General features: G+C 46.4%; 1 protein-coding gene across 1 annotated transcript in view; it reads right to left on the reverse strand.

The window, feature by feature from the left end:
* The window catches only part of LOC119445540 (uncharacterized), a 130,391-nt gene extending 122,506 nt beyond the window's left edge, over positions 1-7,885 (reverse strand). Inside the window, exon 1 of the mRNA XM_049664628.1 lies at positions 7,559-7,885. The gene's annotated coding sequence lies outside the window, so the exon portion shown is untranslated. The remainder of the gene's footprint in view (positions 1-7,558) is intronic.
* Between the last annotated feature and the right edge of the window lie 7,372 nt (positions 7,886-15,257).

Genomic DNA, 15,257 nt, shown 5'->3' on the forward strand with positions numbered 1-15,257 from the left:
ACTCTTTTATTCAGCAACATTAAAATAGCTTATGAGTTTGCGCTGAACTTTGTTCTTTTCTATGTCCGTAAGAAAGTTATTCCGGAAGAAAGAAGCCACCGTTTCTTCATTCAACTTAGCAGCGGAGCACTGCCAGTCAGTGTGGCCGCACTGCCGCAGCAGCGTTTTACAAGCCAGCAGTGTGCCGCAGCATGCGTTTTTACTCCAGTGTAGCTTAACACATTGTTCTTGAGTCGTTGAAATGTTATTAAGCTAGTCCACTAGAATATAAAGCTACGAGTTCTAGAAATACCAGTAAAAGCCCGTTTCTGCAGTCGTATTTATCCAATTTAAGGTGAAAATGCGATCGAAATAGCTGTATGAAAACACATTGCTCCTATGGAACGTTGGCCAGGAAAAGAAAAAAGAAAAAAAAAACAAGAAAGTATTATCCTGAAAAACATATTGCCCAGAACAATATCAACAAGATTCCAATGTAATTTAAACCGCCAAAAATCTAAGCCTGCCATTATGACCTTTTGAAGTCTATAATGGATCTCAGAAGTTGTTCAAAGAAGATTTTAACCCTTTACTGCATGAATGATTGTTTGCTTGCGAAAATTTAGACAGGCCTTTGTTTAGGTCAGATATGCCGAAATAAGCCTTGCTTTTTTAAAGAAATCTTTGGTTGTGTAAGGAAGATGACGAACGTCGGCGCAGAGTCAGCAGCATCGGCAGCATCAAGCGCGCAGCAATAGCTCGAGTGAGAGGACTGTGCTCGGTGCATCCTACGACCGGCTGTCGCTACGAACCTCAATAAATCTCCTTTATAAGTGGTGGAGCCCGTGCAGGGTAACGTTCCTCTCTACCATCCTGGAACTTCGTTCGCGGACGCTACCCTCTGCCATGCCGGACGCCGACCAGCAGACTCTTCCATCGCCACCCGTCTCTTGCGCTGGCACCGTTCGCCAGCGGGAACCTCCCATCTTAAGCGGAACCGACGACAACGACGTTGAAGAGTGGCTGTCATCTTATGAACAGGTGAGCGTTCACAACAAATGGAATGACTCGGACAAGCTGGCTTACGTATCCTATTTTGCGGGTGTCGCCAGTCTCTGGTTCAGGAATCATGAGAGGGATATCCGAACGTGGTCGGCGTTCAAGACGTCGATTACCGAAGTATTTGACTGACCCTCCGTCAGGATACTCCGAGCCGAGCAGTGTTTGCGTACATGCGCACAGGACACGGGTGAGACGTTCATCAGCTATATAGAAGACGTCCTTGATTTGTGCAGGCGCGTGAACGCTGCCATGACGGAAGCGGAAAAGATTAAGCACGTCATGAAGGGAATCGATGACGCGTTCCAGATGCTTCTGGCCAAGGACCCGCGCACTGTTGGCGACGTTATCAGCTTGTGCCAGAGCTATGATGAATTTCGTAAGCAGCGAGCTCTGACAAGGCGACATCCCATACTTAATGCGGCGTCACTCTGCAGCCTGACCATCGGCCCCGAACAAGCCTCCCTGACAACCCAAATCAAGGATTTCGTCCACGAAGAAGTCGCACGACAGCTGTCTCTAGTGTCCATCACTCCGGAGTCTGCCAGCACTTTGCCATCTCCACTCCGTAATGTGATCCATGAAGAGGTCACGAAAGCACTGCCAGCTGTTCACCAGCAGGATGCCGTGGCTACACCGTTAACTTATGCTGCGGTTGCTGCAATGGCCCCTCGCAGTGCGCCCGTACCACGTTTCCAGCAGCCTGTGCAACGCCCTCCTCCTCCCGTTCCCTGGGCCAGCACTGCCGTCGCTAACCCGTGGCGTACGCCGGACAATCGCCCTATATGCTTTGCATGTAGGTATCCCGGTCACGTCGCAAGGTTCTGCCGCCGCCGATCGCAGGCGTTCGATGACGATCGACGAGCGTCCTGTGTGCCACCCGATCCAAATGCGTCTTACGAACCCTTCGATCCATCACCACCTCGCTCCCAGACTGATCGCCGTCCTCGCTTCGAATGCTTCCGGTCACCCTCCCCACGTCGCCGATCGCTTTCCCCTATGCATCCGCGACCCGTCCCCAACGAAGAGGGAAACTAGACGAAGCAATTCCTGAGGCAAGAACTGCGCAAGTGTCGACATGCCGAAGTCCTCCTCCTTTACCTGCCAATGTCATTGATGTGTTCGTCGAAGATGTCGCTACAGTTGCCCTCGTCGATACCGGTACCACTATTTCAGTTATGGATGCCAGGTTTTGCTGTTTGCTTGGTAAAGTGACGACGTCTCTGTCTGGATTGTCGCTTCGAACGGCAAGTGCTCAACCCATTCGCCCTACCGCTGCTTGTGCAGCCCGTGTAACCATACAGGACGTTTTATACACGATTGAGTTCATAGTTCTTTCATCGTGCTCCCACACCGTTATTCTAGGATGGGATTTTCTCTCACGCCACAATGCCATCATTGTGCTCGGCCTGAGATTGAACTTTCCCACCTTGGTGCCCTGGCCTCGGTCGATGCTCATCCTGCCGCTAAACTTCTCGTGAAAGAAGACACCTGCATTCCCCCGTGCTCTTCAGCATTCGTACCAGTCTCGTGTAGTGCTATATCCGACGGGACGGTCTTATTCATGCCCTCTCATCACTTCGTTACCCGAAAAGCGCTTCCTTTGGCCTTTGCAGCTCTTGACCTCGCCGCCGGTGTCAGCACGATGCCCATTTACAATTATCTTTCATAGCCACTATCACTGCTCCGCCGCGAATGCCTTGGTCTTGGTTACGTCGAGTCAGTTGATTCAACACGAATTGTTTCCATCCTCAATGAAATGCCTTCTACTGCCGTTCATGAACTCAGTGCCCTCTCCGTTGCCGACTCAGCATGGACAGATGTGTTCAGCCCATTCATCGCCGACGATCTGACACATTCGCAGCGATCTCAACTTCTCGTAATCCTTCAGCACTTCCACCGTTCTTTCGACGTTGCGCAAGCATCTCTTGGCCGTGCATCAACAGTCGAGCATCACATCGACACTGGATCTCACTCACCGCTGCGACAAAGACCATATCGCGTGTCCACTACGGAACGTCGCGTCATTGCAGAACAGGTCGATGACATGCTTCGTCAGGGCATCATTCAACCTTCACAGAGCCCATGGGCCTCTCCAGTGGTACTCGTCACGAAGAAAGACGGTTCCATCCACTTCTGTGTTGATTTTTGAAGGTTGAACAAGATCACACTGAAGGACGTCTACCCATTACCACGCATCGATGATGCTCTGGACTGTTGGCAGGGAACCGAGTTCTTTGCTTCGCTGGATTTGCGGTCAGGCTACTGGCAGGTTCCGATGGCAGAGGCCGATCGCCCGAAAACTGCATTTGTTACACCAGACGGCTTGTATGTTACACCAGACAGAATAAGTATGAGCATGGAATGACAGCGAGTGACGAGCAACTTTTTCAACAACTATACAATGTAGCAGATTTCGCCTGCTTTGGGAACTTGTCAGAATAAACTTGCTTGAACCAAGTGCCTCACTGGAACATGGTGCCTCGTGCTGCCACAAGAGGACCACACAGATAGCATCCTATCTTCCTTGCGCACCTCTTCCATTTGATCTTACAGCCCACCCCCCCTCTTTAAGCCTCTTTGAAACTTTTTTGTGGACAGAATTTATTTTCTTGCAAAACCTAACTTATCTTAAAACCATAGAGCGAGCAGAAATTTTAGGAGTGTTGGCAAGTATAGAATTACCTACTGCAAAACACAAGCTTGCATGTAACATGATACAAACAATGTGGGTACCTGCATCTCACAGAATGAACAGCAGCCACACGTTGGGTGCACACTGCTGGCCACCAGACAAGCTGTGTTGCAAATGCTCTTGTGCACAGCAAGGCAGCTTAGAAAGTGGCACTGTAGGTTCATTCATTCACCCTACAATTCAAGAACTAGCTTATGCGAATATAGTGTCGCTTACAGGTCAGCAGAATAAACCAGGTATTATCTCATACTCACTCACCAATATTTACGAAGCCTATACACTCACTAACACTTGCAAGCACCTTCAAGTTCTCACTCAAGCCCATTCACACCAACACTTGCGTTCGAATTCAATTCCATTTGCACCTTCCCGGCACCCACTCAAGCCCCCACCTACATCTACTCTCACTCGCCACATGCCATCTACATTGGCCCTACCATCCCGTTACTGACTTTTGTTCATACTTGCATAACCAGCACTCCTGTTCCTACTCATATAAAATCAAATTCACTGGCCCTCACTCCCGTTCCTACTTACTAACGCTCTAACACCTGTAAAATATATGTGCAGCGAGTATGACTCAGTGCACTCGTGAGTACGCTGACCTTGGTGCCAGTTCTTGCTTGTGTAAAACCGGCCCGGAACTACCTGCGTTGGCCCTCCACCTGTGTTAGCCCTACACTAACTCATCAGAGGACAGAAAATTGGGGATGCACAACTATTGGCAAATTGATTATCGATAGTATTGATAGTTTCGCAATTTTTGGCTTGCAATATAAGTAGAAATTTCGCAATAGCTATCTACGACAACTGACCATCGATAACTGACCTGAGACCAAGGACATCACACTACGGAAAGCTTAGCACTTGTCAAACCGCATTTCTTATGCACCATGGTAAGAATATGTGATGCTACTATGTACCAGCTGTATTTCACGACTTCAAAGATAACCTTTGCAATATTAAAAGAAATAAAATGACAATTATTATAAATTGGTGTGCATCAACGATAGTTTCTGTGTGGATATTCTGAAGGTTTTCTGAAGGTATTCTGTAACCTATGTATTGTGGCCAAAATACTTTTTCTATTTATCAGTATGAATTGTGCATGCTAACTCCACTTAGTCGACTGCCCTGATCAGCCAAACACATTGTTCATGGCATTTTATATATATATATATATATATATATATATATATATATATATACACACAGGCTGTATATATATACAGGGTGTTTCAGCGAACACTTTCAAAAATTCTTAAAGGTTGCCTGTGGCAGATAGTACAATTCTAGTTCATGAGCTGGTCTACTCGAAGAGGCGGACATTACTTGCACAAGAAATTGAAATGCATAATCAGATAATTACCAAAAATTCATTAATTAAATTTTTAACTAATTACCTGAATGCCCATATTGCAATTTACAAATTGTATCTGTGGAGTTCGCAAGACGATCCGGATACACTTGAAACGAATTCTCGGGATGAGACTAGTTTTGAGATATTAATTCCCGAACTTTGCGGAGAAATGCATTGGCGTTCCAGTTAGTTGCTTAACAAAACGTCGCTTTATGCATTGGAGCACAAAATTACCTAGAACGCCAATGCATTTCTCCACAAAGTTCGGGAATTAATATCTCGAAACTGGTGTCATCCCGAGAATTAGTTAAGGTGAATCCGCCTTGCGAACTCCATGGCTACGATTTGTAAATTGTGATATTCATTGCAAATTGCAATGTCAATTTTTTGTGCAAGTAATGTCCGCCTCTTCGAGTAGACCCACTCATTAACTAGAATTGGGCTATCCGCCACAGGCAACCTTAAATAAATTTTGAAAGTGTTCGCTGAAACATCCTGTATATTTATATATGTGTGTGTGTGTTGTGGGCTCAGGGCCCCACAGTATGCATCCAGATGAATAAACTTGTATCACTAACGCTCAGTTCATGCAGTTGGGAACATGGCAGTGTCGCAAAGTTTATGTTGCCATACGTGCTGTATGTCATGTAATTTTACATTATCGATACTGCCCTTTTAATTGTACTGTATATAGTTGTTGCGCTGTCAATATTTCAATCACGCAGCTTTTGACGGTATTGATAGTTCTGCATCGCTACAAGAAATGCTATGAACTTATCCCCTACCACCCTGCACACATGTAACTTGCCATGTGAAACGAAGCACACCATGCTGAAATCATGAAACGAATAGCGACGTGCAGTCCCTCCTAAACTAGTTGATGAGGTGTAGGCAAATGAACTTGGTGGTAATCTAAAAGATCAACAAAAGCACACAATCACAAGTATCAAATGTCTTCTTTCTCACCCAAAGTGCACTTCTGTGGTTTGAGAATAACAAGAAGGAACTTGAGATGGGAAAGATGAGCTGAAGCACCGAGACAAGTGATGACTTTGAGCGACGTCAACGTTGCCGGTATGAGGGCAGCAAATAAACGCCGAAACTGGCGTGACGCGTGCTTTATTAATTTAAGTTGATCTGTTTAGTGTAAAAAGCAGCATAAATATTTCTAAAGGTCTTGCACGACGTTATTATCCTTGCACGTATCAAAATCTAGTCATAGATTTAGTCGTTCACTCGTTCCGTGCGACAATCGGTTGTACTTGACTGATGTATATCCAGCTCCGGCTTAGTGCTATTGGCTAGTCGCTCATAGCACTTCGGGGCGACGAGCGACGAATTCTAGATTTCCAGAATCGAGTGATCGAGGGATCTGTTCACGCGACAGCCCGTTTCGTCGCTTGAAGCCATCGCTCGTCGCCGTCGCACACAAAATCGCTCTCACGCGGTTTGGGCTTTACATGGAAGGGTGCCTACAATGCTCACAGAAAAAGTATAATAAAACCTTAGTGTGATTGTATATTGCGACAAATGAGATGATGACAAGGTTATGGCATCTGCTAAAGGCACTGCTGGAACTATCTACAATTATTTTATGTGGAAACTGGCCTGTAATAGTAGTTGTTTTTCAGCAATGGCCTACTCATTGGCTAAGTTGCATACACTATCTCTTGAAACTGTTTGGCCCATGTTAGTCAAACATTGCAAAAGCAACTATTTGTAGCACCGAGCCCCACTTCATTACAGTGCCAAAAACAAAGTAGGCTACGTTGAGATGGAATTAACGTTATTAATCCCGATTTCACCAGTGGCGTCATTTTTTATGGCTTATGGAACTCGGCGTGAATAGCATGGAATGCTCTTAGCACACAAAACGCCACTCAGACGCGGCATGCACCTCGATAGTCTAATAATGATGCATTATAACGTTTTTATAATCGCGTCCAGCACCATGAGTCATGATTCCTGCTTTTGCAGTACAGGAGCTCTAAATGATGAACAAGAAAACAGCACTAATGATGATGCATTTAGGTGTGTTACTGGCACTACACCTGGCAATTGGGGTAATATGGATCTATTCAGATAGAATGAGCGAACAACTGCGGAAAACGCATTCCGGAGTGACAAATGGACCAGCTGTTCATCACACGCCGTCAAAGCCACAGGCAAGCGACGCACACGAGATACCACGCGTTACAGCAAACACTCAGTGTGACTGCTCTAAACTGCCAGTTAGACCAAAAATAAAGCTGAGTGAAATAACATCAACATACCACAGGGAGGATTACCTTCTTCACAGAGCTCGTGAAATGAGTATCGCAAGTGCGAGTACAACTACATCAAAGCGCTGCTTGCACACACCATGCACAACAAATACACCGAGTGACCTGGAGTCAAGAACTACGTGACAAGCAAGCAAGACACCCGGTGATAAATGCACTTGTTCGTCTAGAAAAAGTACCTACCCGCTCTTGGATCGCAGCCCCACCAGAAACGGAAGGCATCCAAATGTTCGCAACGCGAAGGCACTGCTCCATGCGCACGCTTGAGTATGCTTCGCTGTGCACAACAGCGTTTCAGGTTTCTCCTAGCAGTGCGTCTAAGTTTTCACTCACGTTGTCATGCGCACACGTGCAAACTAAGCTGTATCGCTTCACGCGGAGAAATGTATCACGGGCAGGCAGACCTCGTAACCATGCACTTACTGGAAAGAAGTCAAAGCGTGACGCTTCTGAATGATGTCAGTAAAATAAAGGTACGGTACCGCACAATAGCTTTCACTACACTACGCCGAAAACTCAACGAACCGCGCCACTGCAACACACCGTGCCAAACAGGAGGGTAGAGGCATGATAGTGAAGACGTACGTTGCAAGATGGTTGGGTGCGCCCTCACAGCCTCCGAGCTTGGCCACCGCATTGTCAAATTTCGGAGGCTATACATCAATTAGTACCAGGATGAGTTTATGGGAGCATACATTACCTCTATGTTTAGGAGGTCTTATCTGCTTATTTTGTATTTTGTCCATAAACAACAATCGTCACCTACCTTGCGTGCAGTGGTGGACCGACGGGGGGGGGGGGAGTCGGGTGTTGTAACCCCCCCCCCCCCTCCCCCACGCGTCCCGCCCCAGCAGTCCCTCGTGTACCTTAAGTGCTCTCTTCACATTGTCATTACAATTCAGGAGGTGGCTTGAGGTCGAAATTTTCTGATTAACAAAAACACGCTATAACTCTGTTGTATTAATTCATGCACTCTTAAATTAATGTGAGTAAAACGCTGAAGAAATAAACATCGTCATCATCCGTGGTGTCATTGCATTATTATAATTATTAGGCATTTTATTTGCTGTTGGATTCCTCTGGCTAAAGCAAGGAAATGGCATATTGTGCAAAGTGCTTGCTTCCACCCCCCACCACCCTCTGGCAGAGAACCTGGGGTGCGCTACTGCTTGCGTGCCTTTTTTCTAACGCTGCGCGCATGGTACTTGCAAGTCAGAACCTGCATGCATGTTGTAAGCGTGGCACAGCATTTTTGACGGGAAAGTATGAAGTTTTCAAGAAAGGAAACGCAAGCAAGAGAGATGAAAATTTTCGGGACAAGATGCGCCTCAAGAGGCGTAAACTATTTTGTGGCGATGTTCATGTGCCACGCAGGACAACTTGAGAGGAAGCTTTATAGCTGCGGAAAAAAACTTTATTGATAGAAGGCATCTGCGAGGTTGCCGGCCCGGGCTCAGGCTACCCGGGCATTATGTGCGGTGAGGCATAACCTTTCCACCGCTGCCCGGGCCCGCTGGATTGCTAATAGTTGGTCGTGTAGATCTGAGTTAGTCAGAGCGCTTAGCCATCGCTCCTCTAGAAGGTCCGGTTCTATGTTGTCCTCTCTGTATATTGGTCTGATCTCTCTGAATTTCCATAAGACATGTGCCATGTCTGGGTGTTCATGCTTGCAGAGCTTGCAGCTCGCTTCTGGGTATTGTGTCGAATTTACTCCGTTTAAGTGTACTGGGTTTCTGAAGGTTCTGGTTTGCAACCTTCTCCAATCTATTTCTTGAGATCTGTCTAGTTGTTTGTGCGGTTGTGGGTATGCTTCTCTTTGTTTCTTATAGTGTGTTAGTATGTCGTGGTACGTGACTAGTGATGATGAAGCCTATCACGCCTGTGGCTCCTACCCACGGAGGGGGATTGGCCAAGAAATGGGTGGATTATTCCAAATTAATATGGAGGATACATTTCCGAATATCTATGAAATTAGTATTGAACAGCGTAGAGTTATATGTTAAAGTAAATCAAGAAAGTCATATCGAATGAGTAATCAATCATTTGAAAGTACAAAAAAAAAAGGATAGAATTTAGCAGGGTATTCGTTTGGAGTCTGTAAGGAACGTTTGGACGGCGAAGCAATTGCATCCCTGTGGCTGAATCCCAAAGTGGACGCCCCGAACGAAAGAATATTAGGTTCTGTTAAGTCCAGGCCAAGCCTTCGAAAAGGTATTTCCAACAATCGTTTTCTTGCCGCAGTAAAGCGGCGACAAGATAGAAGAAAGTGGTGTATCGTCTCTTCCTCATTACAAAACGGGCAGAGGGGGGAGGGAACCAAACCCGACCTGTGTAAGTAGAAATTTAGGGAGGGTATACGGCAACGTAATTTGGTGAGAGAGACCTCAAGCATCTTTGTGTTACAGGATTCGCTAGGCCAGGGAAATATCAGGTGCTTATAATCTGGAGAAGCAGTCAGAGCTGGGTTTGATAAGGCTTTTCTAATTGATCGCATCCGAAATCTAGCCGCCGTGATGTGTGCAGTCACTGGTAGAATAGGAAGAACAGGGCCGGAAAGTGACGTCTTTGCCAGTGAATCGGCAGTTTAATTAAAAAACATCCCTTTATGACCAGGTACCCAAATCAAATGAACACATCGCACATGAGCAGGAACTAGCATGTAAAATAGTTTTAGCATAGGTGAATCATTAGTGGCGGTAAGGGAAGAGCATACAGAAAGGGAGTCAGTAAGGATAGCAGCTGTTGTAGTCGTTTGGTCTAATTTACGTAAAGCTAGAATTACTGCTAAAAACTCGGCCAGAAAAATAGGCACAAAATCGGGCAATCTTAAAGAAAAAGACCAGTCGAGTGCAGGACAAAATATCCCAATGCCAGTCTTTTCCTCGCTCTGTGATGCATCTGTTGCAATGATAATATTTGTTCCTAGGGAGCTTAGGTGGCCCTGTAACATGGCGTTTAAGATGCTGTAAAGTAGTAGTTTTGCGTGGTTTGGGAAAATATCGTCGAACCTGATATCCAGGTAATTTGAATGCGTATTGTTAGGAAGCACATCGCGAATTTGCACATTTAGTGGTTCAAGTAATTTTTGCACAAATATAATCTGTGGTGTATGAAACCTGGGCCAATGAACGGGAAAAAATAATTGTGGATTGGAGATGAAAATTATTTGAGGACGGCTTAATGGTGATTCATATAGTCGTAAGAAAGTATGAACGGTCAGAAGGTGAAATCGGCATAGAATAGGTGGGATTCTCGCTTCCAGATATAATACGGCATTTGCAACGTATTTTGGAAGGCCTAAGCACAGACGTAGCGCCTCTCGCTCTAATAAAACTAGCGGTCGAAGCTTGTATGATGGAACACCTGAGAATAAAACACAGCCAAATTCTAATACTGGACGAACGTCCATTTATATACCATCAAAAGGGATTTTCTTCGCATACCTGTTCTTCGATTGCTTAACTTGCGCAAAATGCCCATTGTACGAGCTCCTTTTGTTGCAAGATATTCAATATGCGGCCGCCAGTTAAGATTTCCGTTATAGATAACTCCAAGGTACTTCAGTGACTCTACTTGTGGGATATCTTCGAGATGATAGTTAAGCGATATGTATACTGGGTCTTTAACGGGAAAAACAAGGATAGCACACTTATTAGAATTCAGGTTTAAGTGTAAGCTATCCAGCCAGCCTTCCAGTTTCTTTAGATAGGACTGCAAAATTTCGTAAATGGAGTATAGGTTACTAGCCATACCAAAAAAGGCAATGTCGTCAGCATAAACGTAGGTACTGACACCTGGGTGAACGGGGATTCCGTTCAGTAAAATATTAAATAATATTGGTGAAAGTACCGATCCCTGAGGCACACCTCTTGTTTGCTTGTGTTTACCAGATGAATAGCTGCTTCGAAAACAAAAGAATTCCGTGTCTTTCAAAAATTCATGCACCCATGCTACAATATATCCTGGAAAGCCATGGCCCTGTAACCGATTTGTTAAAATTGCATGTTCAATGCTGTCATAGGCTTTACATATATCTAAAGTAACTAACGCCGCATATTGTTTTTTCTGTCTGGCGATGTTAATGCGACTTTCAAGGTCTACATGCGCGTGCCATATTGAATAGCCAGATCTAAATCCAATTTGACAAGGACTCAACAATTGATTTTCATCAATAAACTTCATTATATGCCCGTGAAGCACTCTTTCAATAAGTTTTGCTATGTTTGATGTCAACGCAATTGGTCTGATGTTGTCGATAGTATACCCTGCCCCTTGCTTTTTAAGTAACGGAATAATTTTGGCGATCTTCCATTCATGTGGAATCCATGCATTGCTAATAGAGTAATTTAGCAACTTCAGAAGCTCACGTGGGGCTTCTTTGAAGAAAATTTTTAACATTGCATTTGTTATTCCATCCGGGCCAGGCGCTGTAGTTGGTAACCGTAACATGACCTGTGCTAGTTCCGAATAGGATATCTCTTTGTAGTCCGAGAATGTAGGAGTAAGAACAGAATTTTGAAGACGCGTTGTGAACCACCTCTCCAATCCTTTAGCCAATAGGTCTAAGGACTCCTGCATTTCCTGTGCGGTATAGACAATTGAGTCTACATTAACGCTCAGTGGGAGTCTGTTTCTAGATCGAAGGAAATAAAATAAAGCACGTTTGTTTTTGGATTCAGATAGAAAATCAAAATGTTTTTTATCGTACTCATCTTTTGCGTGTTTGACAGTGCGTTTGAAGGTTGCCGAAATAAATTAATAATCTTTCCAATTTTGTGGGCTCTGATTATGTAGAAGTTTTTTCCAAGCAGCTTTTCTTCTGCGATAAACTCGTGAGCACTCATTGTTCCACCAGGGACTAGATGATGTACGTTTAGCTGTCTGAATTACGAATTCAGACTTTTGTCGGGACATCTGTAACGCTGAACAAATTTTCAAGCCAATTTCTTCGTCATTAGTATTAGTTAATGACGCAATGGAAGAGTGTAAGCAGTCTTTAAATTTTTTGCAATTAACAAATATTCTGTCTTGTCGCTCAACTGATGTTAATGGGCATGCAATTTCGAAGTATACTGGGAGATGATCACTGTTTGTAGAGAAATCAATCGTAGTCCAAGATGTCACGGCAATACTTGTGCTAGAAAACGTCAAATCTAACACTGAGCGAGATTGGCCACGGACAAATGTGGGTCGTCTCATATTAAGGCATGAAAGATTTTTATCTATGGTCCAGTCCCATAGACGCGTCCCACATGCATCTGTTCTGTAACCCCATGATACGTGATGCGAGTTGAAATCACCAGTAAGGATGACTTGATTTTTGCAGCTAGCAAGCGCAAAAATCTGTCTAGTCTGTCTCTGTCATCCTGTATAGCTACTTCGTCGTTGTCGCCTCTTCCGTCTTCCCCATCACCTCCTCCGTAGTCCTCACCCCCTCCACGGGGGGTGCGGGGTGTCGGGCCGTCACTGTCCGAGCCACGGTGGGTTAGTTCTCGCGCGACTCGGTGGGCTTTCTCGTTGAGGTTGGGAGGGGTGCTCGGGTCTTCTGTGGTTACTTCCCCCATGTGTGCCGCGATCCATTTGAGGTATTTGGGTGTGATTTTGCTGTTCTTGAAGTCTGCTGCTCTGCTGTTCAGGGTTTTGGCCACCTCCGTGGAGACCCAGCCCTTTGTGAAGTTCCTAATGGCCATCTTGGAGTCGCTGATTATTATTCTCTCTTGTTTCCGACCGTTGATTACGGCCAATGCGATTGCCGTTTCTTCCACTGCCTCCGACGATCTGGTCCTGACGGAGCCCGCCATCACGGTCTTTCCTTTCGTGTCCACGACCGCCATTGCGAAGACACCACCTCCGACACCACCGCCAACCCGGTTTCGGGGGTATCGGGAGGCGTCTACGATCGAAGAGCGCCCCCTCCCGTGCGCCGTGGTTTTTGAGGATTGTTTTTGTGCGGCATTTTATTGCGATAGCAGTTATATTGAAAATCAAAGAGGATTTCGCGCGTCGGTGTCGCCGTCGCCGTGAAGTTCCGTATGACGTCAACGGCGATGAAATCGTGGTAGTAGTAGTAGTAGTAGAGGTTGCAAGAGAAAAGATGCATGTTTCTGCAGCCCTTATAGGGAGCTACAGGAGGATATACAGGAAGCTTTCGATTCGGTTCCCCATAAGACGATTATTACCGCCCTTAGGAATGCCGGAATTTCGGGTCAACTGCTTCATTTTGTGCGTAACTTTCTATCTGAGCGCCACATGAAAGTGCGTGTTGGAGGAGCAACAAGTGATTCTCGCCCTGTTAAGTGCAGTGTACCACAAGGCAGCGTCTTGTCGCCGCTTCTCTTCAGCAGTGTACTTGCTGGACTTCCAAGCCGATTGCCTCAGGAACCTGACTTTCCAATATGTATAGCAATCTATGCTGATGACATTGCACTGTGGATCAGCGGTCCTTCGTACCATGGTCCACGTCTTCGTGGAATCTTGCAGAGAGCTCTGAATGCGACTTCAGAGTACTTGGAGGAAGTTGGTCTGCAGATCTCACCAGCTAAGTCAGCCGCAATTGCGTATCATCCAAGGCAACGGGCTCGTCGAACCATCAGCCGGCTGTACCTCGGAGAGACACCAGTACAATGGGTACAACACCACCGCTACCTGGGCGTAATTATCGATGATCGCCTCTCTTGGCGCCCTGCCATTACCTCTGTGCGGTGCAAAGCGCGGTCGCTGCTCAAGTATGTGGCCGCCTTGACGGCTAGGGGCGCTCCAGGCTGCAACCAGACGACAGCACTTCAGGTATAGCAATCATCTGTCCTCTCTGGCGTGATGTATGCCTTGCCAGTCTTGAACGTGCCGCCAAATGTGATGTCTGAGTTGGAACGGGACCATCGTGTTGCCCTCCGAGTCATGCTTGGCTTACCTCGTGAGGCGCAATCTGTTCCACTACTCACGGAAGCACACCGGTTGCCCCTGAGCTTTCAAGTAGACCAGAGAGCGCTACACCATATCGAGCGTTTGCACCGAGCATCAGACGGCCAAGCATTGATTAATCGGCTGCTTCAGCGCCCATTCTCTCGGATGGGGAAAATGGAGGCATTGTTTGCCCACATTACGCACAGTTCAGGAGACACACCAAATAATAATAATAATAATAATAATAATAATAATAATAATAATAATAATAATAATAATAATAATAATAATAATAATAATAATAATAATAATAATAGGGAGCAAGGCTCAGCATCTGAGGGACGGGGAAAGGGGGTATAAAGTAAGAAAAGTGGAAGAAGGGGAGGGAGAGGGTAGTCGTCATCGTCTCGGGCAGGGTGCCCTTACAGTTGGTCAGCCAGTATCGAATCGGCAAGGTAGCAGAGTACGACCCTGAATACCCTGCTGGAACTGCGGGCTGGGAAGAGCAGGTCCGTGCTGGAGGCTGAAGGCCGGCCCATGCGGCGTAGTTGAGCCACCACGGTGGCTCGGTGTTGGTTGAGTGCGGGGCAGAAACATAGGAGGTGCTTCAGTGTTTCGTCTGCCCCGCACTGTGTGCAGGCCGATGAGTCAGTTCTACCTAGGCGGAAGCTGCGGGCGGCTGTCGAGCAGCAGCCAATCCGTAGGCGTAGCAGGAGGAATCTCGCCCTCCTTGTGAGTCCCCGGTGCGGAAGCCGTGTCGGGGGACTCCGCCTCGCCACGCGTGCGTCGGGGTGACAGCTCAGCAGCAGTCGCTGCAAGGTGCTCCTGGAGTAGTCTGAGGCAATGACTGCCGGGCTGATCGCCGCGTCCATGCCGTGTGCCTTCTTTGCCAAGGCATCTGCCTCTTCATTGCCCGAGATTCCCACGTGTGCAGGGATCCAGTGCAACGGGACATCGGTGCCACTAGTGCGAAGGGCGT

The sequence above is a fragment of the Dermacentor silvarum genome, chromosome 3, assembly GCF_013339745.2.
Source record: "Dermacentor silvarum isolate Dsil-2018 chromosome 3, BIME_Dsil_1.4, whole genome shotgun sequence".
In the NCBI taxonomy this organism is placed as follows: domain Eukaryota; kingdom Metazoa; phylum Arthropoda; class Arachnida; order Ixodida; family Ixodidae; genus Dermacentor; species Dermacentor silvarum.